This window comes from Pleurodeles waltl, chromosome 1_2, assembly GCF_031143425.1.
Source record: "Pleurodeles waltl isolate 20211129_DDA chromosome 1_2, aPleWal1.hap1.20221129, whole genome shotgun sequence".
Taxonomy (NCBI): Eukaryota; Metazoa; Chordata; class Amphibia; order Caudata; family Salamandridae; genus Pleurodeles; species Pleurodeles waltl.
This window is the reverse complement of record NC_090437.1, coordinates 1,356,616,785-1,356,638,631: the sequence shown is the minus strand read 5'-3', so window position 1 is coordinate 1,356,638,631 and position 21,847 is coordinate 1,356,616,785. Positions and strand designations below refer to the sequence as shown.

At 47.9% G+C, this 21,847-nt stretch overlaps 1 protein-coding gene across 1 annotated transcript in view; it reads left to right on the top strand.

Annotated features, from left to right (window-relative positions):
- The window catches only part of LOC138257349 (uncharacterized), a 160,609-nt gene that overhangs the window by 91,248 nt on the left and 47,514 nt on the right, over positions 1 to 21,847 (top strand). The gene's annotated exons all lie outside the window — the stretch shown is intronic.

The window sequence follows — 21,847 nt, the reverse complement described above, 5'->3', positions numbered from 1 at the left end:
TGTACATCAGTTTAAATGTAAGTTTCCGTAACAATGCTACGCTACTATTTTCCTACTTCGAGTACTAGCTTTGCCCCTTCTCCAAACCCCAAGCCCTAACTCCACCCTAACCACCTTAGCATCACCTTTCACCATGCCCTAAACCCTTCCCCTTCCCACACCAGCCCTGCCCTGTCAGTTGGGAAATATTGATAGCCTGCACTTGTAGACTGCACTGATCGAGTATACTGATAACCTGCATAGCCTGCACTGACAGTCTGCACAAATAGCCAGCACTCTACTGCATTTATCATTCTCCCTGAACCATACATTTTAGTCCTCCTGAAGTTCATTCTAGACCATGTACTAAAAACTGTACCTTTGGTGTGATTGCATGCAGGAGGATGAATAGTGAATTAGTCCAGCTGTTTTCTGAAAACAAATGCATTTAGGAGGTCTGCCAACCTGGCAGGTTGGCAGAATGTGGGTCATACAGGTAAAAAAAGGCCTCATTCTTTAGAGATAATGCTTGGTTAGCATATTCCCACTTTCAGCAAACCAGAATACTAGTCAGCCACAGTCTGTGCCAAGGCAGGAGCCATTGCAGCTAAAAGGGAAGTGGTAGATATCTCTCAGGATGTTTAATCATAAACAACTCAATTACGTCTGGTACATTTCTGGTTCTTGTAGCGGTACCTGGAATTAACAATAGTTTGTTCTCCCCCTCCCCAGCGAAACAATTTCATCCTTATTAAGTGCGTGAAGAGGTATTTCCTGTATGGTACAGAGTGGGGATAGGTAACTAGCCAGGAATCCTCTAGGTCTACTATGTAGGATCGGCCACATGATGCAATTTCACTTGATCAATGAGGGCAAAGCGTTTGTCTCTACAACCAGCAAGTGGTGATAGAAGCACAGCTCAGATAGCTTAGAATCCAACAAGTGGCAATGGTGCAGACTATGATAGGCTGATTCCTTTTTCACTGCAATCTTTTCTCAAACTAGATCCCCGACTTGAGGAATCCAGTCTGTGAATATTGGTGAATCCCTCATTCCTAAAAGTGGCAGCATGTGTAGTAGACCATTCATCTCAGAAGTTATGTTGTTCCTGCAAGACAGTGAGACATTCATTTATTTCAAAAAGAGTTTCTGCCATCACTGCACCACGACCATCAAGATCTGGGACAAACATTGGAATGCCAAGCAGGACTTCATATGGGGTACAACCACCCAAACATCTTGTAGGATTTAATAATCTCTAGACCCCATGTAGGTGTTGGGTCCAACTACAACCTGAACCTAATACTCTAGCTGTTAAGGATTGCTTTAAGTCTTGATTCTTTCTTTCTACTATCAGATTTCCCTCAGGGCGGTAGGGGGAAGAATAATATAGAGCTAGACTCAGGGTTCCCATATTGCCATTATAAGCTTTTGAACCAAAGGCAGGGCCCTGGTCCGAGTAAAATACAACAAATGTATATGTCCTGATAAAGATTTGCAAACCTTTAATAACAGTGCTAGCTTCAGACGATCGTTGTGGCCACACCCAAAGGAATCTGGAGCAAGAGTCTAAAGCAAGTAAAATATATTTGTATACACCATTGGAATTTAAAAGACTACAATGGTCTAGGTACACACATTACATAGGCTTGTCTGAGACTAAACGGGGTGTCTGCGTTAAGCACTTATTGGTGGCACCTTTATTCTGCTGGCAAATATCACAACTAGTGACATATTGCTTCGCTGTTTGTACAGACCATGCCACCAATATGTGTTTGCAATTATTAAATAGGTGGTAAGTACAACCACAATATCCCAAAAAAACATTTAGCAAAAGCTCCAGTGAGGGAAATCTTCTTACAGCTTGAGTACCAGGGAGTTATTGAACCCTGTGTATCTCCTATAAACAACACTTTGTTTTCTCATTGCTAAACCAGATCATTCCTATAGAATAGTCTTAGATTACAGGCATTTAAAAAGTCATACATGCACCTTTGCAATAGAAAATTCACAAAGTACAGCACTAATGAACATATTAATTGAAAAAAATACAAAATAACCTTGGACATTTTCAAGGTTTTGTTTCTGCCAACATATAGTGCCTGAAAGCAGGTATCTAAGCGCCTTCTCCAGCCTTGGTTCTCAGCACCAATTTTGTTGACTTCTCCAGGGGTATAGAAACAGTCCAGGGCTGTTCTCTGCCTGTGTGACATCAATATTGCACGATATTGAGCCAGAACCATTGTCCTATAGAAACGGACAATGACTTAAACACACATTTAGCCAGAGAAGATCGTTTTGTTGTGGGATTTGCTGAGTATGACTACAGGTTAAGGGGCGTATTTATACTTTTTGCCGCAAAACTGCACAAACGCAGTTTTGCAGCAAAAAGCATATCGCCGGCTTTTGTTATTGCTAAGCGGCAGCTGGGCGCCAAATTTATAGAATCCCGCAAGCTGGCGCTCAGGATGGGCTAGCATCAGAAAAAATGAAGTTAGCCGGGTGGGGATGGCGGTACAGGGGAAGGGATTCTTGCCTCAAAAAATTACACAAGGCTGGTTAGAGGCAAAAAAAATGCCTCTAACCAGCCTAGCATCATTTCCTGAAGCAAAATCATCCATACCACATGACTCCTGTCTTAGAAAAGACAGGAGTCATTCCCACCACCCCAATGGCCAGCACAGGGGACCAGGGTCCCCTGGGCTTGGCCATTGCACCCAGTGCCATGAAGGGGGACCCATGGCAGGGCCCCCAATGACACTTACATTGTTTTTAAAATACTTACCTATACTTACCTGGGATGGGGTGCCCCATCCTCTGATGTCCCTCTGGTATGGGTGGAGGTATTCCTGGGGCTTCGGGTGGGCACCTGTGGGCCCATTCCATAGTGTTTCACCATGAAAATGGATCCACAGGTCCCCTAACGCTTGGTCTGATCCAGGCGTTAAATAATGGTGTAAAGCCCCCTAACTCTTGGTCTAATCCAGGCAATAAATAATGGTGTAAAGCAAGCTTTGCACCATTATTAAGCCCCCCCTCCCACCCATGCATAATTTTAGCACGGGAGATAAATAAGGGGCTTTTGGGTTAGCACCATTTTTTAGATGGGAACGCCTACCTTGCATCTCATTGACGCAAGGTAGGGGCATGCATCCAAAAAACGGTGCTAACTCCAATATTTTAATGCTTTTTCACTTTTTGCTGGTGTTTTCCTGACTCTGATGGTGCCCTTGGCACTGATAACTAGTCCCAGTGCCTGTGCTCTGTATAAAATATGGCTATGTCAACCTGCCTATAAGTCCCTAGTATATGTATAGGGCATGTAGGTTTAGGGACCCCAGCATAGGTGGTGCACCCATAGGTGCACCGCTGAGGTGCCCAGGGTTATTTTAAAGGCAGGCCTGCGTTGCTGGCTGCATTTAAATTATTAAAGTTAAATGCAACTTAGACTTTGGAGTTAAAAGTACTTTCAAAGTCTTAAACTACCTTATTTTTACATTTAGGTCACCCCTAAGGTGTGCCCCATGTGACCCTAGTGTTGGGTGCTTGTGAGAAAACAGGGCTGATTGCAGAGGCCCCATAACTTTTTGCCCCCATTTTCCTCTTTTTGCTGGTGTTTTCCTGACTTTGATGGTGCCCTGGGTACTGCTAACCAGTCCCAGGGCCTGTGCTCTGTGTAAAATGGATATGCAAATTAGGCTAATTATAATTGGCTAAATAAACCTACCTATAAGTCCCTAGTATATGGTAGGGCATGTAGGTTTAGGGACCACAGCATAGGTGGTGCACACCTAGGTGCACTGCTGAGGTTCCCAGTGTCATTTTAAAAGCAAGCCTGCATTGCTGGCTGCTTTTAAATTAAAGATATATGCAAATTCGACTTTGGAATTAAAGGTACTTCCAAAGTATTAAACTACCTTATTTTTACATATAAGTCACCCCTAAGGTGTGCCCTATGTGCCCCTAGGGCTGGGTGCCATGTAACTATAAGCAGGGACTTTATAAAAATAGATTTATAAGCCCTGGTGAGGTAAAAACAGCCAAATTCGTTTTTCACTCATTGAAGTAAATGGCCTTCATAGGCTAGAATGGGCAGACTTTATTTTAAATTTTAAAGTCTCCTTAAATGTTACATACCAAGAATTTGGTATCAAATTATTTGTTGTAATAAATCCCACAACTTCCAGTTGTTGGATTTAATATAACTTGTTCAGGTAAAAAGTTTAGACTTTACCTAAAAAGTTGCCAATTTCAGCTCTGCATTGTTTTTGCTGCTGTGCTCTGATTGGCCAGACTGCAGCAGCTTCTGCCAGGCTACCTTGATGAGGTGTGAAGTGGCCTAACTTCACACAAAGGAATGTGCTTGGGGGAGAGAATCTCCCCTCAGCAGATGGTGAGGCAGGAAGGGGGAGGGCTGCCAAACTGGTCTTCAAAGGCAGAGAAGGACATTTGGAGCACCCAGCAACACCCCCACATCCTGCAACCCCAGACAATTAGGTGCCCCCTTGATTAGATTAGGAGAGGGCAGGAGAGGGGTGTGTTTATGATTTTTAGCCACACCAGTGGGTGGGCTCAGCCAGATGTAACCTCCAAAAATCAGATTCATCCATGTTGGATTTTTAGAGACTGTTGCCTTCTGGGATGGATTTTTGCCACACTTCCCAGGAAGTGGTCATCACAGGGGGACGACCCTGTCCCTGATTGGAGAACCAGGGCCCCCCTGCTTGTCACCCAGGAGCAAGGATAAAACTGGCATACCTGCACCCACGCCTCAGATCCCCACCAAATTTCAAGAAGAAAGAACTTAAGGAGAAGAAGGACTGCCCTGCTGGACCCCTGGCCTGCACCTGGAACCTGCACTCAGAAGGACTGCACCAGCTGCACACTTGGGCTTCACCACAAGAAGGACTTTGCCTGGCTTCAACTGGTTCAAGGAGGGACTCCCTGTTTGCTACAGGTGAAAAATTGCTATCCAGAGTCCCCTGCACCAACTCCTGAAGAAAGCGACCAGCTGACCACTGTCCAGTGGCCAAAAAGGAGTTTGCGCCAGGTGCATTCTGGGAGTTGAAGTCCGCACCCCCCAAGGACCATCACAGAACTTCTGGACCCTTGGGGTGAGCTGTGGACCCCAAAAGAACCTTAAAAGAACATCTGGGTGAAGCCCCAGAAGTTTGGAAAAGATTTGAGAATTTTTGGAAAAAAGCTCCAGAGAGGGACCGACCCGCCGCGGAAATTCTAGCCGGCTTGCCTCAACCGCGACCCGGCCTGACTTCGTGGTTCGTCCCGGTAAAGAAAAACATCCAAAAAAGAGACTAAGTCCGAACGTAAAAAGTTGACCGGGACCTCCCAGCCATCGTATCCGAGAAGGGCTCCATGGACATCGGATCAAGATCCAGGTTTACCCCGGTCGAAGGATTTTCATCTCGAAAAAACGACTAAGTCCGAAGGTAAAAGTCTCCGCTGAGGAAACCCACATCGCGTATCCGGACAAGGGCTCCAGGAGGTCGGATTCAACTGGCAGGTTCGTCCCGGTGAAGAAAAACTTCAAAATAAAGACTAAGTCAGAAGGTAACTTTTTAACCGAGGCCTCCCGCGACCTGTAGCCGAGCAGGGCTCCATCGCGGTCGGCCTGAAAGTTTGACTTTGCCCCGGTCGAGGTGCAACCAGATGACCCGATTGGCGCTTTTTGTTTCTAAGCGCTAGAAAAGTAATAATTCTTTAAAAATTCATATCTCCGGTTCCCCTGAACCGATTTTAATCGTTTTTGTGTCATTTTAAAGATAAAAATATAAACTATTTTTATAAATTGGTTTTGGATTTTTAAACTGTTTCCTGTGTTTTAATTACTGTTATGTGATATTTGAATGCTTTACACTTTGTCTCCTAAGTTAAGCCTTGACGCTCGTTGCCAAGCTACCAAGGGTTGAGCTGGGATTAATTTACTGAGACCTAACTGTACCTAGGTGGAGGTTAGTGGCTTGTTGCTAGGTGTAGGTACCTACCTGCCCTACCAATAACCCATTTTCCAACATAATTGGAAGCAGCGACGGGATCCTGTACTTGTGTTCAATATCACGTTACAGTTTTAGGTAAAACAAATTAAAAATCCTTTAAATTGTCCTACTGCAAAAATTGTTTTTAATTTGGATTAATTTCAATTATTGAATTTTTGTAATTTTTCTAAATTCTTGTTTCCAATTTTTGCAAAAAGTTTTTGTTGACACAAAACTAGGGAACCATGGAGCTTGATCTGGCTAGCCTACCCACACTGACAGTAGTCCAGCTTAGGGGGTTGTGTATTGAAAGAGGGTTGCCTGCAACCACTGATCTCAGGAAGCAAATCCTGATCACATCCCTGACAGCATGGGCTGAGGCCCAAGAGGTAGAGTCAGAAGAAGCTCCAGAGGAGGGAGAAAGAAGGGAGGATGCAAGCTCTAACCACTCAGGGGAGGGAAGGCATCTGAGCCCAAGTGAGGATGAGGAAGAACGGTCCTCAGTAAATACAGTCACTAGGGGCAGATCCAAAGCTAGTGGTGGGAAGGGGGTCCTTTCAGGAGGAGAGAACCCATCCATCAGAGAAAGAGAGCTGGAGGCCCAGCTAGCATACATAGCTTTGGAAGCAGAGAAGCTGGCCCTAGAAAAGAAAAAGTGGGCATACAAAGAGAAAAGAGATGGAAGCAGCGATAAAGAAGCTGAGGTGTCCATGGGTGGGGGAGTTTGCCCCAGATTACCCAAGGGGGTAGTTCCTGCTTATGTAGAGGGGGATGACATTAATAAGTGGCTGGGGGCCTTTGAGAGGGCACTCCAAATGAGAAGGGTTAGGCCTCAATACTGGGGTTCCCTTTTGTGGGAGTTGGTCCCCAACTCAGGGAGGGATAGGCTTCTGACCTTAAGGGGGGAGGAGGCAGATTCATACCCTAGTATGAAGAGGTGCTTAGCCAAGAAGTTTGGTCTGACCCCAGAGCAATATAGAATGAAGTTCAGGGACACCCAGAAGGTCAGTACCCAGTCTTGGGTTGACTTTGTGGACATTTCACTAAAGGCACTAGAGGGCTGGATTATTGGTAACAAAGTAGATACTTATGAGGGGTTATACAATCTGATCATGAGAGAGCACATCTTGACCAATTGTACCCAAGAAAGGTTACGCCAGCATCTAGTGGACTCTAAGCAGACCAACCCTAGAGAGCTAGGGGAGGCAGCTGATGAGTGGTTAAGAACCAGGGTGGTTGTCAAGTCCCAGGGGGGAGACTCCAAGAAGGGGGGGACAGGTCCCCAAAAACCTAAGGAGGGAGGTGGTAAGCCCACCACAGAGACTCCCTCTGTACCCCAGAACCCTAAGAAGGAGGAGAGTAAATCCCACTCTGACCAGCAGAGACAGTTAGACCCAGGGTTAAAAAAGCTCTTGGACAGTAGGGCTTGCTTTGACTGTCAGCAGACAGGTCACTTCAGAGGAGATGCAGCCTGTCCAGAGAAGGTGGTTAGCACTGGGCTGTCCAGTGTAGCCATAGAGGAGGATTCCTCAGATGATGAAGTCCTCCTAGCATTGAGCTGGGAGACAGGACCAGATGGTAAGCTGGTGATCCCTGAGGGTGGGAGTAGGCACTTCCACCACATTCAAGTGAATGGGATCCCTACCACTGGCCTGAGAGACACCTGTGCCAGTCACACTGTAGTGAGTGACCAGTTAGTGACCCCAGACATGTATGTCCCAGGAAAGACAAAGAAAGTCAGGATAGCCACGGGGGAGGTCACCTCCAAACCTGTAGCCATAGTGCCCCTAGAGAGGGAGGGTATCCTTGACTGGATTAGGGTGGTAGTCAGTGCTGACCTTCCCCTAGATTGTATCCTGGGCAATGACCTCCCAGAGGTGAGTCTGGTCACAGATGGGGTGGTCGCCCAGGGCGCCCCCCCAACCCAAAGTCCTGGGGAGTCAGTCCCTACAGTTAGGAGACAGGGGTCCCCAAGAAAAGGAAAGAAGAAAAGGAAGGGTAGGCCACTCTTAAAGAGAGTTCCAGGGAGCCAAGGGCCTTCTGCCCCAGTAAGGGGGGAGCCCAGAGTTGGCACTGGTGAGGCCTCACCTGACCCCAAGGAAGTCCTGAGTAGTAAGGCAGCAGTCCAGATGCAAGGTGTTGCCCCTGCACTGACAGAAGGGAGAGTGGAAGGAGGGTGTCTGCCACAGGAGGTGGTAGCCCCCCACTCTAGACAGCAAGAGGGGTGCCAGGACCCCAAAGATGCCCCTAAAGCAGCTCAGCCACCTGTCAGTGGAGAGCTTAGGGTGTGGTTCTGGGTACTGACAGCTGTCAGTAGCCTCTGCTGGGTGCTAACCTTCCTGGCAGCAATGTACTTGGCCTGGGAGGCAGACCCCAGGGCCAATAGCAAAGTAGGCCCCCTGACCCTATTGGTCATGGTGGGGTTGCTCAAGTGTTGGGTGACCTCTTTGGGTAAGCTAGGTGTTGCCCTAGCAAAGTTTGGAGTAGGGGAGGTGGGCACCTCACTACCCAAGTTGGCAGAGAGAAAGGAGGAAGACCCCCCTAGAGGAAAGTTTCAGTTTGAGTTGGGTCCTTTTACTGTTGGGATGGCTTCACTACCCATAGGGAGTGACCCTGACAGGAGGATATAAGGCAGAGTAGGCCCTGCAAAGGGACAGCCAGTTTTCTTCACTGTCTTCCTCGCCTAACAAGCCAGGAAGACTCTCCCAGGGTTGGGCTGAGTCTCCTGGGCGTGTGGGCTGGGGGGGGGTTGTGTGAGAAAACAGGGCTGATTGCAGAGGCCCCATAACTTTTTGCCCCCATTTTCCTCTTTTTGCTGGTGTTTTCCTGACTTTGATGGTGCCCTGGGTACTGCTAACCAGTCCCAGGGCCTGTGCTCTGTGTAAAATGGATATGCAAATTAGGCTAATTATAATTGGCTAAATAAACCTACCTATAAGTCCCTAGCATATGGTAGGGCATGTAGGTTTAGGGACCACAGCATAGGTGGTGCACACCTAGGTGCACTGCTGAGGTGCCCAGTATCATTTTAAAAGCAAGCCTGCATTGCTGGCTGCTTTTAAATTAAAGATATATGCAAATTCGACTTTGGAATTAAAGGTACTTCCAAAGTCTTAAACTACCTTATTTTTACATATAAGTCACCCCTAAGGTGTGCCCTATGTGCCCCTAGGGCTGGGTGCCATGTAACTATAAGCAGGGACTTTATAAAAATAGATTTATAAGCCCTGGTGAGGTAAAAACAGCCAAATTCGTTTTTCCCTCATTGAAGTAAATGGCCTTCATAGGCTAGAATGGGCAGACTTTATTTTAAATTTTAAAGTCTCCTTAAATGTTACATACCAAGAATTTGGTATCAAATTAATTGTTGTAATAAATCCCACAACTTCCAGTTGTTGGATTTAATATAACTTGTTCAGGTAAAAAGTTTAGACTTTACCTAAAAAGTTGCCAATTTCAGCTCTGCATTGTTTTTGCTGCTGTGCTCTGATTGGCCAGCCTGCAGCAGCTTCTGCCAGGCTACCTTGATGAGGTGTGAAGTGGCCTGACTTCACACAAAGGAATGTGCTTGGGGGAGAGAATCTCCCCTCAGCAGATGGTGAGGCAGGAAGGGGGAGGGCTGCCAAACTGGTCTTCAAAGGCAGAGAAGGACATTTGGAGCACCCAGCAACACCCCCACATCCTGCAACCCCAGACAATTAGGTGCCCCCTTGATTAGATTAGGAGAGGGCAGGAGAGGGGTGTGTTTATGATTTTTAGCCACACCAGTGGGTGGGCTCAGCCAGATGTAACCTCCAAAAATCAGATTCATCCATGTTGGATTTTTAGAGACTGTTGCCTTCTGGGATGGATTTTTGCCACACTTCCCAGGAAGTGGTCATCACAGGGGGACGACCCTGTCCCTGATTGGAGAACCAGGGCCCCCCTGCTTGTCACCCAGGAGCAAGGATAAAACTGGCAGACCTGCACCCACGCCTCAGATCCCCACCAAATTTCAAGAAGAAAGAACTTAAGGAGAAGAAGGACTGCCCTGCTGGACCCCTGGCCTGCACCTGGAACCTGCACTCAGAAGGACTGCACCAGCTGCACACTTGGGCTTCACCACAAGAAGGACTTTGCCTGGCTTCAACTGGTTCAAGGAGGGACTCCCTGTTTGCTACAGGTGAAAAATTGCTATCCAGAGTCCCCTGCACCAACTCCTGAAGAAAGCGACCAGCTGACCACTGTCCAGTGGCCAAAAAGGAGTTTGCGCCAGGTGCATTCTGGGAGTTGAAGTCCGCTCCCCCAAGGACCATCACAGAACTTCTGGACCCTTGGGGTGAGCTGTGGACCCCAAAAGAAACTTAAAAGAACATCTGGGTGAAGCCCTAGAAGTTTGGAAAAGATTTGAGAATTTTTGGAAAAAAGCTCCAGAGAGGGACCGACCCGCCGCGGAAATTCTAGCCGGCTTGCCTCAACCACGACCCGGCCTGACTTCGTGGTTCGTCCCGGTAAAGAAAAACATCCAAAAAAGAGACTAAGTCTGAACGTAAAAAGTTGACCGGGACCTCCCAGCCATCGTATCCGAGAAGGGCTCCATGGACGTCGGATCAAGATCCAGGTTTACCCCGGTCGAAGGATTTTCATCTCGAAAAAACAACTAAGTCCGAAGGTAAAAGTCTCCACCGAGGAAACCCACATCGCGTATCCGGACAAGGGCTCCAGGAGGTCGGATTCAACTGGCAGGTTCGTCCCGGTGAAGAAAAACTTCAAAATAAAGACTAAGGCCCTCATTCTGACCTTGGCGGTCTTTTCGCGAGACCGCCGAGTTACCGCCGCGGTGAAGACCGCCGACCGCGGCGGTATGCCGCTGTGCGCATTCCGACCACTGGGAGCGTTCCGCCGGGAAACCGCCAGCAGCCACACTGGCGGTCGGCGGAAAAGTGGAGACTGGTCAACCTCCACCGCCACGCCAGCAGAACACCGCCCACAGAATTACGACCCACATATCTGTGTGGCGGTCTTCTGTTGGCGGTGTTCTGTTGGCGGTCACCTCCCCATGGCTCCCGTCGCCTCCCGGAGGACCAACGCACAAGGTAAGTTGACCGTCCGTGAGGGGAGGGGGAGGGGGGGTGTTGTGTGATGTGGGCGTGCATGGGGGTGTGCGTGTGAGTGTGTAGAGGGGGTGTGTGAGTGCGTGTATGCGGGCGGGGGGGCTGCTGTGTCTATGGGTAATGTGTGCTGTTCGGCAGGTGCGCATGTCTGCATGTATGTGTGCGGGTATGTGTCCCCGTTGTGTATGTGTGTGTAGGGGTGTGTATATGTGCATGTTGGGGGTGTGTGCATGTCGGGGTGCATGTATGTGCATGTCGGGGTGGGGGTGGGGAGGGGGTTCGTACCACCTCTGGGGGGTTGCAGGGGGGTGGAGGGTGTGGGGGGAGGACTCGGGTGGGTAGTGGGGGAGACCCCTATCAGTGCCAGGGAAGGAATTCCCTGGCCCCGATAGTGCTTACCGCCATGGTTAGCATGGCGGTTCCCGACCGCCAGAAACCGCGGCGGTAGGCAGGGTCATGATACCGTTGGCGGTCTTGGGACGACCGCCGGGCCGGAGTGCGCAAACTCCAGCCCGGCGGTCATGACCGCCGTGGCGGTCGGAGTGGGGAAGTGGCGGTCCGACCGACGCCTCTCCGCCGACCGCCAAGGTCAGAATGAGGGCCTAAGTCAGAAGGTAACTTTTTAACCGAGGCCTCCCGCAACCTGTAGCCGAGCAGGGCTCCATCGCGGTCGGCCTGAAAGTTTGACTTTGCCCCGGTCGAGGTGCAACCAGATGACCCGATTGGCGCTTTTTGTTTCTAAGCGCTAGAAAAGTAATAATTCTTTAAAAATTCAAATCTCCGGTTCCCCTGAACCGATTTTAATCGTTTTTGTGTCATTTTAAAGATACAAATATAAACTATTTTTATAAATTGGTTTTGGATTTTTAAACTGTTTCCTGTGTTTTATTTAATTACTGTTTTGTGATATTTGAATGCTTTACACTTTGCTCGTTGCCAAGCTACCAAGGGTTGAGCTGGGATTAATTTACTGAGACCTAACTGTACCTAGGTGGAGGTTAGTGGCTTGCTGCTAGGTGTAGGTACCTACCTGCCCTACCAATAACCCATTTTCCAACAGTGCTGTGTGACTATAATTGTTTTATAAGCCCTGGTGAGATAAAACAGCCACATTCATTTTTCCCTCACTGTAGTGAATGACCTCCATAGGCTAAAATGGGTAGACTTTATTTTATTAACAAAGTCCACTGAAGTCTCAGATACATCGAGTTTGGTATCAAATTAATTGTTATAATAAATCCCACAACTTTCAATTGTTGGATTTAATATAACTAGTTCAGGTAAAGAGTTTTAAACTATACCTAAAAAGTTGCAACTTCAACTCTGTAGTGCCCTTCTCTGATTGGCTAGCCTCTGGCAGCCTGGACAGGCTGCATTGATGAGGTGTGAAGTGGCCTGGGCTGAGCACAAAAGATGTGCTTGGGGGAGGAGAACTGGCTCGGCAGATGGGGAAGCAGGAAGGGGGAAGGGTGCCAAACGGGTCTTCAAAGGCAGGGAAGGACATTTGAAGCAATCCAGCACCTCCCTCCCATCCTGCAACCCCAGACAACTAGGTGCGCTCTTGGTTAGATTAGGAAAAGGCAGGAAAGGGTGGTGCTTAGGATTTTTAGCCACACTAGTGGGTGGGCTCAGCCAGATGTAACCTCCAAAAATCAGTTTCAGACATGTTGGATTTTTGAAGAAGGTTGCACCCTGGGATTGATTTTTCCCACACTTCTCAGAAAGTCTCAGAAAGTCATCACAGGGTCAAGAACCCTGCATCTGTTGGAGAACCAGGACCACACAGTTTTTCACCCAGGAGCAAGGATAAATATGGCACAGCTGCACCCACACCTCATATCCCTACCAGATCCCTACAAGGAACAAGACAAAGAAGAAGAAGGACTGCCCTGCTGGACCAAGGAGCTGCACCTGGACACTGCACTCTGAAGTGCTGCACCAGCTGCACACTTGGGCTTCACTACTAAAAGGACTTTACCTGTCTTCTACTGCTTCAAAAAGGGACTCCCTGTTTGTTACAAGTAGAAAGGAGCTGCCCAGAGTCCCCTGCATCAAGTCCTGCAAACAGACCCCAGCTGGCCAGCGTCCAGTGGCCATTTGAGGATTCTGACCAGGTGCATTCTGGGAATTGTAGTCCCAGCTCTTAAAGAGCAACTCACACCTTCTGGAACCTTGGATCAAGTTGTGGACACTTCAAGGACCCTGGGTAAAGATCCAGAAGTTTGGAGACGTTTGGAGCAACTCCATAGGTTGAAGAGGTGCATTATGGGAGTTGTAGTCCCAGACCCCAAGAGGCAAACTAGAGCCTCTGAAACCTTGGCTGGTGCTGTGGACCACTTTCCTGAATCAAGAAACACTTCTAAAGTAAGTGTGACAGTGTTACCTCGTGGGTGGCCTGAACTCTGGACTTTGTCCCTTTCCAGTGTGACCTTTTTTTAACCCTTTGAGCGCTAGTAGCTTCTATTTGCTAGAAAACATTCATTCTTTAAAACTTCATATCTCCAGTTCCCTTATCAGATTTTAAACATTTGGATGTAATTTTAAAGATAAAAAATAAATAATATTTTTTTATAAATTGGTGTTGATTTTGTATTGTCTTTTGTGTTTTACTTATTTACTGTTTTGTGATTTGTAAGTGCTTTACACACCTGTCTCCCACGTTAAGCCTTGTTGCTCGTTGCCAAGCTACCATGGGTTGAACTGGGTTTAATTTATTGAGACCTAAGTGGAGGTTAGTGGCCTATTGTTAAGTGTAGGTACTTACCTGCCCTTGACAATAGTCCACTTTCCAACAATGAGCTTTCTAATGAGAGAAGGAGTCTGGCCCCACACTTCCTTGGGAAGTGTGCAGAATTGCAACATCCAAATACCATAAAAACTGCAATCCTTATTAGCATTTTTTAATTTTGGCAGAAAATACATACTTGATTGTGCAAAACACATGGATATTACATGAAAGGGGGAATCCCAGGCTGGTTGCAGTATAATGCTGCGGCTTGTGGAAGAGCCCGGTCAGCAGCATACGTTTGATTTACTTGGTCTGGAACAAGAACTGAGAAAGATGGTATAATCACATCTTCCTCCTGTGGCAGAGTTCTAACAAACTCAGGGCACAATCTTCTTTCTGTCAAGAGAACATAATAGCTTAGTGTTTATCTTTCCCAGAAAATTACTTTAATTGTACACATTATGTCCCCCCTTAATTTAAATGTTTAATTTATAGACTCGGTCTGGAGAGGTGACTCACCTGACTGGAATTTTGACTTTTAAATAGTTGTTACTTGCTGTCACATCCAGAAACTCTTGACGATTCTGGTGAACTATTGTGACCTCTGATGCACTGTTGAGCAGAGTCACTGTCCACATCTTGTTCCGAAGCAATGTTCTCAGTAGGAGAGCTCTCCGGCTGCAGAGATTCTCCCCATGATCTAGTTTTATCTCTATTACATTTTTGTTTGTCCCTGCATTTTTTATAATACTCCTGTGTTTGTTTGGCATTATCCTTTTCAGGATTACCTGTAAGCGGTGGTTTATTTGGTCTGCCCCCAGACTTTTTTTAAACGTGATATAGTCTTACTATATTATTATATATTGGGAGTAGATATCTGCTACATATACATTTTGCATATCTGGATATGAAGTGTAGGCAGTACTAACTTTGTTAGACGTCTATATAGTCTTATTATATAATGGGAGCAGATCTCTGCTACCTGTAAATTTTGAAAATCTGATGTGGAGCAGCCATGTGGCCCCATTACTGCTAAAGAGACACAATCTAAACTATCCGACAACATGTGGCAGAGTGCTCCTGATATATTAGAGGTATTTCTAAATAGTTGTATGCTCTATATTGAGCAGGTGGATTAGACACAGTGTATGTATGAAATGTACTTGAGTTATTATGAACTACAGGAAAACTGACCCACAAGTAAACTGTTTCAGTATTGTATGCTTCATTTGCCAATCATGGATAAATCAATCAACAATACAATTTACACAGAGAGCATATGCACTTTAGCACTGGTTAGCAGTGGCAAAGTGCTCAGAGTTCTAAAGCCAACAACAGGTCAGAAAAAATAGGAAGCAGGAGGCAAAAAGATTGGGAATGACCCGCATAAGGGAAAAAGTCCATCACAGAGCAGTTCACTGACCAGGTCAGTGGTATTGCTTATCATTTTTAAGAGGCGGAATTCAAAGTTGGAAGCACCAATTGGGGTTTAATTTTAAGTGTTCAAGCTTGAACAACCTACAGACTAATATATGTACTACCTGGACATTTTGTAGTTTCCCTAACACCACGGATGTCTCCGTTTATAGGTGAATAGGGCACCTTAGGCATACAAGAGAAAACTACTCAGGAAATCAATAAATAAGTACCTGACCTTGGCACCTTGTTATGTGTTTCCTACGCTGGTAAAAGGACTGTGTATTTAGGACAGTAGAATGGCAAAGTATGGGAGTCTGAATCTACCAGCACAGTTAGTAACTGCTGACAAACCTCCCTGCTAGCTCACAGTGCCTCACCCAAACCTCCAAACCCACTGGGGTAAAAGGTGACTATGGCAATCTGAACATGACACTCCGACACCTGAGGAAAGCTGCAGAAACAGATCATAACCTTTCGTACTCTTGCACCCCAAGGAAAGACAAATGATGTGAGATAACTTTTCAATACATCACTTGAAACAATCTAGCATATAAAGAGTGAGCTGTGATAATCAGACAGATGACACAAAGCGAAGTAATCAGCATTACAAACATGGTGAAGAAGATGAACAGTCCCAATGTGATGTATGTGGCTCTAGATATACTACAGGCTCCTGCCTAACCCAATGTCTACTCCAAGAGCATAGTGATTGTAACTCTCTGCCTCGCCTGATCTTTCGGAAATGGGGTCTCTAGCTGGCAGTCAGTTTACACCCTGTCGGAGTAGGGACTTTGTCTCTATTCAGAGTAAGGGAGTCACACACCTAGCACAAGCAGTCAGGCTTATCTCAGATGCAATGTGTAAAATTGTTGAACATACACTCACAGTACCACAGTGAAAACATCTCAAAAGGACTCCACACCACTTAAACAAATAGCCAATAAGAACAACAAGAATAGATATTATTTTTTTAAAGTGTAAAGAGTGCTTTACATTGGTTTAGCACAAAGTACCTGGTATGCTTAAAAAATAAATCCGCAAGGGTGGTGATTTATCAGAAAAGCAAGTGACACATCAATTCCTTACTTGCAAGTGAGGAGTATGTCAATTCTTTCCCTGCGGTGTTGGAGATGCATTGTTTTTTTCCCCGCAGGAGAACAATGCATTCATTTCCGGACACTCATCCTCGGGTCCGTGCGGTGATGGAGAAGATTTGATGTCCAGGGACGATGCATGGAAAATCCAGACGCACAGCAACAATGGATCCACACTGAACCAGGCAATGAGTCAATTTCTCAGCCACGAGACAGGCACTGAGTCAATTTTTCAGCTGTGGTGCAGGCGCTGCATCGATTTTACTGCCCCAGCGGCTCCAGTGCATTTTTACTCAGGTTATCAGCTTCCACTTCCAAGGGACTGGATTTGGCACCACTTGGCAAGTCAGGACTCTTAGTAGAAGAACCCAGGCACTAGCAGATAAAGTCTTTGATGTCTCCAAGACTTTACAACAGGAGACAAGCTCAGTTCAAGCCCTTGTAGAATCTTGGAAAGCAGGATATAGAAAGCAAATTCCAGTCCTTTCACTCCCAGAGCAGAAGCAGCAGCAGCAGGAAAACACAACAAAGCAACAGGTAGAGTGGCCGGTCCCCCTCAAAAATCCAGCTCTTATTTCTCGCAGAATGCCCTCAATCCAGGAATGTTCCAAAGTTGTAGGGTCAGCAGCCCAACTCTTATACTAATTTCTGACTTGAAGTAGGCAAACTTCAAAGGAAAATCTTTGTACCATACAAGACCCTGCCTCTCCCTGTCCCAGCCCCAGACACACTCTAGGGGTGGGAGACTGTTTTGTGTGAATAGAGGCACAGCTCTATTCAGGGGAAAGTATCAGCTCCTCCCTCCACTCTAGCCCAGGAAGACTCATCAGGATATACAGGACACAACTCAGCTCCCTTTGTGTGACTCTCTAGAGTGAATTCACAAACAGCCCAACTGTCAATCTGACCCAGATGTGTATTCCACAGCCAGCCAGAGGCACAGAATGGTTAAGCAAGGAAATGCCCACTTTCTAAGAGTGGCATTTTTAAACTTACAATAAAAATCCAACATCACCAAAAGATGTATTTCTGAACTGTGAGTTCAGAGACCACAGACTCCATATGTCTATCTGCTTCCAATGGGAAACTGCACTTAAAAGACATCTCAAGGCAATCCCCATGTTATCCTATGGGAGAGACAGGCATTGCAATAGTGAAAACCGAATTTAGCGGTATTTCACTATCAGGACATGTAAAACACACCAGTACATGTCCTACCTTTTAAATACATTGCTACCTGCCCATGTGTCTGCTTTGGGCCTCCTTAGGGTGACTTATATAGGGAGAAGATGTGGCATAACGGCCTGCACTGCCAACCTCCGAGTTGGGAGATCCAGGCTCGATACTCTTGTGATTGGGCAAATCACTTAATATCCCCATGCCTAAAATTCAGCGCCTTGAGAGACCCTCATGGTCAATTTGCCACGCTTTAAAAATCCTAGATCTATATATTATTTATTTATTTACACGTATAAAAAGGGAAAGTTTGGACCTGGTAAGTCGGTGCACTTGCCAGGTCAAAATGGCAGTACAAAACTACACACAAAGACACTGCAATGACGGGTCTGAGACATGTTTACAGGGCTACTCATGTGAGTGGCACAACCACTGCTGTAGGCCCACTGGCAGCATTTGATTTATAGGCCCTGGCCACACATGGGGGTGATTCCGAGTTTGGCTGGCGGCGGGCGCCGCCAGCCAAACGGGAACCGCCAGAAGACCGTACCGCGGTCAGAAGACCGCAGTGGTCATTCTGAGTTTCCCGCTGGGCTGGCGGGCGACCGCCAGAAGGCCGCCCGCCAGCCCAGCGGGAAACCCCCTTCCATGAGTATGCCGGATCCGAATGGAGCCGGCGGAGTGGAAGGGGTGCGACGTGTGCAGTTGCGATTTTCAGTGTCTGCTTGGTAGGGGGGGTGGCAGCTGTACCTGTAGATTCGGTGGGTACAGTGGGGCCCGCCACCACAAGGGAGATCCCATAAGAGGAGGAGTCGGTGTCGCTGGTCTCAGCTCCTGTCCCAGCCGTGGAGCACCTCTCACCCTCCGTCACACTGGTGAATTCGGAGTCCGTAGTGTCGCCCTCCAGGGCCATGTGGGATGCACCTCCCTCCTGCTCCTGCGGCACTGCTCCTCTGCCTGATGATGCTAATACACACAAGAACAGGGAGACCACAAAAAGGGGGGAAAGAAAGTAGAAAGACATGTTCAATGCATGCAATACCGCTCCCGCTAGCGGACACTACAGACACAGCAGCCCTCTGCACCACGCCATGCACTTAGAGTTCCCTAATTAATCACAGGGCCATGGGGTACAAGGCCTATGCCCGATTGCTGCACACATGGAAGTCACAGGAGCCTGACTAGGGGTAGATGGCTCTTAACACTGGTGGGGTGGGGTGCCACTCAGCCTGCCTTACGAAGGGACCTTGCCTACAAAACTCACCCTGGCCTAGGGGTATCCATAGCCCACCTCCCCCACCCAGACACCTCCCATGCGCGCTGAATCAGATGAATGTGACTGTACTCACCCCCTTGTGACTGCTGTGATGCCCTCAAGCGCCCATCCAACTCCGGATACGCCACCGCCAGGATCCGGAACATCAGGGGGGTCATGGTGCGACGGGCACCCCTCTCACATTGGGAGACCATCCCCAGCTGGGCCTCCGCCGTCTTCTTGCTCCAGTGGCGAATGTCCTCCCATCTTTTCCAGCAGTGGGTGCTCCGTCTGTGGTGGACCCCCAGGGTCCGGACTTCCTTGGCGAAGGCACGCCAAATATCCTTCTTCTGGTGGGCGCTGACCTACAGGAATAGTACAGGGGAAAAGGAGAAGATATAACCGTCCGGACCGTCACAGTCATTGGCCCACGTTCCTTCCCTTGCCACGACGCACATACACTCACGGTCGTTTCTTGCACACCTCATTACCCCCACCATCTCCCATCCACACCACTCCAAACAGGCATTGCCCACACAGCATGCTCACAGTGTACTCACCTGTTTGTCTGGAGGACCGTAGAGAAGCGTGTACTGCGGGAGGACCCCATCCACTAGTTTGTCCAACTCCTCCGATGTGAAGGCAGAGGCCCTTTCCCCAGACACTTGAGCCACTGTCGCTTCCAGACTGAGGTCACAGCAGCACTTGCAGTGTAGGTCCTCTCCTGTAGAAGATCAGGTATCAAGTGAGTGAACAGAGAGAAAATGGCGGTCACGTCCGTGGTGGTGCATACCGTCACCGCCGGCGTACATCGTCATTGGCTCCTGGGACCCATAGGGTCCAATGTTAGCCAATGCAGGATAGCGCCGCGGTTTTCGACCGCCTACCGCGACGGTGTACAACGCCAGCGCTGTTACCTCATATCCCCTTGTCCCACCTTACAGGTCAGGCAGCCGCCATTTCAGGGGGCCACATTCTATTAATTGTAAATGTGTCACATATATCTAGGCCTTGCACACACACTAAAACAGGCACATAGCGGATTGACAAATGTGTGGAATAAAGTTGTGTTTTCGTACCTCAGTGTTGGTTGACCCTCTGCTCGCTGTTCTCATCCACAGAGCACGTCCACTGGGGCAGGTGAGGAGATGGCGACATCCTCCGGTGTACAGACCACTGGTGGACCTGTCGACAGTGGAAGAGCGACATGTAATTGTCACCTACAGACTTGACCGTGCCACAATCGATGAACTGTGTGTCCAGTTGGAGCCAGACCTGATGTCAGCTATCCGCCATCCCACAGTTATCCCCCCTCTAGTGTAGGTCCTGTCAGTACTCTATTTCCTGGTAAGTGGGTCTTTTCAAACTACAGTGGCCATAGCATCAGGGATGTCCCAGCCTATGTTCTCCAAAGTGTTGTCCAGAGTGTTGTCTGCCCTGCTGAAACACATGCGCAGCTACATCGTTTTCCCTCAGGTGGAGGATTTGCCCACAGTGAAAGGTGGCTTCTATCCTTTGGGACATATCCCCAACATCATAGGTGCCATTGATGGGACACATGTGGCCTTGGTCCCCCCCGCAGGAGTGAACAGGTGTACAGAAACCAGAAGAGTTACCATTCGATGAATGTGCTGATGGTGTGTTTGGCTGACCAGTACATCTCCCATGTGAATGCCAAGTTTCCTGGCTCAGTGGATGATGCTTACATTCTGAGGAATTGCGCAATTCCTTATGTGATGGGGCAACTTCAGAGGCACCGTGTGTGGCTATTAGGTGAGGACATGGACCCTATACAGTGTAAATATTTGTCTGGGTCTGGGGTTGTCCCTAAGGGTTAGTGTGTGTCTAACAGTTGTCCCTCGACATTTGCAGGTGACTCTGGCTACCCCAACCTGTCATGGCTACTGACCCCAGCTAGGAATCCCAGGACAAGGGCAGAGGAACGGTACAATGAGGCACATGGGTGAACTAGGATGGTTATAGAGAGGACCTTCGGCCTCCTGAAGGCCACGTTCAGGTGCCTCCATATCACAGGTGATCCCTATTCTACTCACCAAAGAAGGTGTGCCAGATCATCGTGGCCTGTTGTATGCTGCACAACTTCGCATTGCCACGACAGGTGCCTTTTCTGCAGGAGGATGGTCCAGAAGGAGGTGTTGTGGCAGCTGTGGAGCCTGTGGACAGTGAAGAAGAGGAGGCAGAAGAAGAGGATATCGACAACAGAAACACCGTGATTCATCAATACTTCCAGTGAGACACAGGTAAGAAGACATCACTGCCTCCTACATCTGATACACTTGTTCTACCTCTCATCTGTCTGTCACTTTCACCCAGTGTACGGACCCTGATTTGTCACTTTCCCTTTCGATTTCACAGATGTGGGTCCCACTGTGTGACCTCTGCTATGTTACCTCATGGACTAGAGCAGTGTGACATAGGTATGTAGACAACATAATGGACAATGCTATTTCCCTCAGTTATTGCAAATGCACATTTGTGAAAGCACAGACTGACTCCAGGTAGTTTTGTGATTTAAGGGTGTTTATTTAAGTGCTAAATAGTGGAGGGGGTTGTAAAATGGTCAGGGGCGAAGGTGGAAAAAATGTCCATGGCAGAGTCCAGTCTATTAGTCTCACAGGTGTGTTGTCCAAAGGGGCATAGGAAGTGGAGCAATGGAAGTTTAAGGATGGACAGGGTGACAAAGTCGGACAGAAGGATGACAATCAGGGTGGTCTCATTTCTTGGCGGGGGTCTTGGCATTGTTCTCTGTCTTTGTCCTGGATCTCAGGGACCGCTTGCGGGTGGTTCTCCATCTGCAGGGGGTGGGGTGCTGGTGTCATGGTCCTGTTGCGGTGCCTCCTGTCCACTAGCGCTGGCGGAGGCGGTGGGCAGTTCACCATCCAGGCTAGTGTCAGGGGCTCCTTGTTGTGCCACAGTGTCCCTCCTGGTGTTCACGAGTTCCTTCAGCACCCCTACAATGGTGCCCAGGGTGGTATTGATGGTTTTGAGTTCCTCCCTGAACCCCAAATACTGTTCCTTCTGCAGCCGCTGGGTCTCCTGAAACTTGGCCAGTACCATTGCCATCGTCTCCTGGGAATGGTGGTAGGCTC